Below are 4252 nucleotides of genomic sequence, written 5' to 3' on the forward strand. Positions count from 1 at the left end.
GTACATTATGAATCAGCTAAGCCACGTGAATGGAAGCAATCAGTGTAAGCATACATTACTACCTGTACATTTACGCTAATATTTAGAAGTTATTGAATGGGAAATTGAAGGATGACACACACTTATGACATGTAGTACATTACATTATATTACAGTCATTTAGCAGACGCTTTTATCCAAAGCGACTTACAATAAGTGTATTCAACATCGGTTTTCGAGAGAACAATAATCACCAGAAGTCATAAGTGCATCTCCTTTCTTCAAACAAGCATCTAAGAGCATAAACCAGAGCCAACGTACAGTGCAGAAACAAACAAATGCAATAAGTGCCACAAACTAATATGAATACAATAAGTGCAATAAGCTAGTATGAATACAATAGATGCTAGGTGAGTGCTAAGTGGAAGGCTAAGGGTAGGCCTTCTTGAAGAGGTGAGTTTTCAGCCTGCGCCGAAAGATGGGCAGCGGCTCCGCTGTCCTGACATCAGTGGGAAGTTCATTCCACCACTGTGGGGCCAGTAGGCCGTAGGGACCTCTGAGCGACGGGGCAACCAATCGCCCCGAGGTAGCAGAGCGAAGTGGTCGGGCGGGGGTTTAGGGCTTGACCATGGCCTGGAGATAGGAAGGAGCTGTTCCTTTCACTGCCCTGTAGGCTAGCACCACAGTCTTAAACTGGATGCGAGCTCTTACAGGGAGCCAGTGTAGAGAAAAGAGAAGGGAAGTTGTGTGGGAGAACTTGGGGTGATTGAACACCAGGCGAGCTGCAGCTTTCTGGACAAGCTCCAAATGTCTGATGGCCGACGCCGGGGCTCCGGCAAGTAGTGAGTTGCAGTAGTCCAGGCGGGAGATGACAAGAGCCTGGATTAGCACCTGCGCCGTCTCATCAGTGAGGAAGGGGTGAATCCTCCTGATGTTGTAGAGCAGGAATCTGCAGGAGCGTGTAACCAATGCAGAGGAGAGAGAGTTAGCTCTCGCTGCGTGAAGCGACTCCGTCACCGCAAGGAGGTCTCTCTCTCACTGTCTCAGTCAAGTGACCCACTTTGAACCCTGACTGGTTGGGGTCCAAGAGGTTGTTTTGGTGGAGATAGGAAGACAGTTGAGTAAAGACAGCACGTTCAAGTGTTTGGGAAAGAAAGGGTAGAAGAGAAACCGGTCTGAAGTTCTTGACATCAGAGGGGTCAAGTGATGGTTTTTTCAGAAGGGTGGTGACTCTGGCAGTCTTGAAAGCCGTGGGAAAGCATCCTGAAACAAGGGATTTGTTGATGAGGTGGGTGAGGAAAGGAAGGAGTTCAGTCTCAATAGACTGAAGAAGAGGGGAGGGGATCGGGTCAAGGGAGCACGTGGTGGGGCGATTAGATGTAACAAGGTCGAGGACCTCGTTAGGGGAGAGGAGAGCAAGACAGGGTAAGATGGGGCATGGAGAGGGGAGGGAGAGCTGTGGGGGAAGAACTGGAGAGGGTAGAGCTGGAGATGGTGGACAGGGACACTGAGAGAGTGAGGGAGAGGATGGACAGGGACCGGGGGCTGAGAGAAGGAAGACCTGATATCGTTGTCAAAGAAGTTGGCGAAATCGTTAGGGAGAAGGGATGAAGTAGGAGGAGGGGGTGGGGGTTGGAGGAGTGAAGAGAAAGTTTCAAAGAGTTTTTTAGGATTGGAAGCAGAGGTTAGGATTTTGGAGCGGAAGAACGCAGCTTTAGCAATGGAAAGAGTGGTGGAAAAAGTGGAAAGAAGAGCTTGGAAGTTAAGAAGGTCCCCCGGGAGTTTGCCTTTTCTCCATTTTCACTCCGCCTCTCTTACGTCTGTCAGTACGCACTGAGTCCGACAGCCAGGCATCTCCGTGGGGCAGGTGGGGTTGGCCGTGCAGGCCTGGAGGTGAAGGGACAGAGGTTTTCCAAAGAAGAGGAAAGGGTGGAGAGGAGAAGGTCAGTAGCAGTATCAGGGGATAGGAGAGAGAATGATTCTGGGTCAGGGAGAGCAGAGGTAACAGAAGAGGAAAGATCAGCCGGGGAAAGGGACCGAAGATGACTACGGGTAGAAACCATGTGGGTAGGTGGAGGAAGTACGGGGGGAGAGGACAGAGAGAGGGAGTAAGACATGAAATAGTGGTCAGAAAGCTGGAGGGGAGTGACGGAGAGGTTAGTAGTAGAACAGTGTCTAGTGAAGATAAGATCTAGCTGGTTAACGGCCTTGTGGGTAGGAGGAGAAGAGGAGTGGTAAAGGTCAAAGGAGGAGAGGAAGGAAAGAAGAGGTTCTAATTTATCAGTCTGGATGTTAAAGTCGCCGAGCAGGATGAGTGCTGAGCCATCGTCATGGAAGTGCGAGACTAATGTGTCAAGCTCCTCAAGGAACTCACCAAGGGGGCCTGGTGGGCGATACACAACAGCAATGGTGAGCTTGACTGGATAAGTGACAGTAACCGCATGAAATTCAAAAGAGAACGGGGAGAACTGAGGAACTGAGACAAGAGTGTATTTCCATTTTGGGGAGAGTAGCAGGCCAGTACCACCACCCCGCCTCGCAGCTCTGGGAGTGTGAGAGAAAGAGTACACTTCTGACAGAGCTGCAGGTGTGGTGGTATTTTCTGGCGTGATCCAGGTCTCAGTTAGAGCAAGAAAGCTGAGGGAGAGCAAGGAAGCGTAGCCCGAGATGAACTCAGCTTTCGGTACTGCCGACTGGCAATTCCAGAGCCCCCCCCCGCCACCACTTGCTCAACATGAGCTGAGACAGTACATTTTGTACTTTCACGCTGAAGGAGCACATAACCAAAATATGATCACTGTGTATTGTCACCTCTCACCAACATATATAACAGATGCTTGTGTGGATGTACGTTAAGCAATATAAATGTTAATGGACTAAAAAACATCAACTACAAAAAGCATAGGGTGGAAAGAGGATCTCCTTGCATGAGATCATTCCCCATCTTGTTCAGATTCTCTGTGCAAGCGTCGAGATCCCGTCGTCCACTTGTATTTCTTGCTCAATGTCGGTGTACACGTCTGTGTGTGACAGATTGGAAGTGTTGACATACAGACCAGCCACAAGACAGGTAAATGCATACATATATATATTTGTTTTCCTCCTGATCAAACTCACACTTCTTACTTTTGCTTTGTGCATGCGTGTGGGACGTGTACATAGTGTATGTGTGTGTGTGTAAAGGGCAGAGTTTAGGGAACGGTTCAGGAGGAATTGGATCCCCAAACCCAGTATGGGGCAGGGAACATGCACTGCAAAGATTACTTACACTCGCTAGTGATTTTATTTAAAGCAGATGTAGGGTTGTTGAAAATAGGCAATGCAAAGTTTAATTCCTGTAATACCATTTCTGATGACGTATGGATGTGAATATAAATGCATCTGATAAAGACATCAGTTGATTTTTACTTGTTTCATATAAATAATCTAATACGTCATAGTATGATTAAGCACATTCCATTACTTGGAATCACATTAACTATTAATATTGAACAAATTAAAAACAACTATTAATAAGCAAGTTTCGAAAGATTATGTCACCCAGACCCAGAAGAGCAGATCTGACTGGAAGATCGAGTCCTGCTGTTACTGAGCTCCTTGTTATTTGCTGAGCGTGTCGGGATCTTGTTTCACCAGGACCAATGTTTATTTTTGTTTCCCTCTGAATCTCTTCTCAGAAAAAATATTCTTGTAATGCATATTGAATTCATATCAGCAGGGCGTGTTTCATTCTTCAGTAAACAATTTGCTACATTAAGCCACATGCTTTCTGTGGCAAATCAAATGCCGGTGGACACGCACGTGTGTGTGTGTGGAGGAAGGAGGATCCATGTTGCAGGAAGGCTCACACACTTCTGACGTCCTGAATGAAGCAGGTCAGTTCAGCAGCTTCATGTCCATTTTGTCACATAAACACAATAAGTAAATGATTGTATATTGAGATTCACCAACGAGCTCTTTTGAAAGTCCTGACAAAGTAATCCTTGAAAAGCATGAAACAGCTTTTTGAGATTTCTTAGAGTGGCCATATTAACACTGACGTATGTTCAGTTTAATAAAGCTGCCAACAAGGTGAAAATGCTTTTAGAGTGTGTGATATGTTTTGTTTTGATGGAAAGCAACTGTCCTACAGAATCATTGATATGCTGCTGTATTCGTTTCCAACTCATACCAGTAACATTTGTTTTGCAGTGCATGCTTAGAGTGATTATTCCTGATTCATCCAGAGAGAGAGAGAGAGAGAGAGAGAGAGAGAGAGAGAGAGAGAGAGAGA

This window comes from Anarrhichthys ocellatus, unplaced genomic scaffold (assembly GCF_004355925.1).
Source record: "Anarrhichthys ocellatus isolate YVR2014 unplaced genomic scaffold, GSC_Weel_1.0 scaffold80, whole genome shotgun sequence".
Classification (NCBI taxonomy): Eukaryota; Metazoa; Chordata; class Actinopteri; order Perciformes; family Anarhichadidae; genus Anarrhichthys; species Anarrhichthys ocellatus.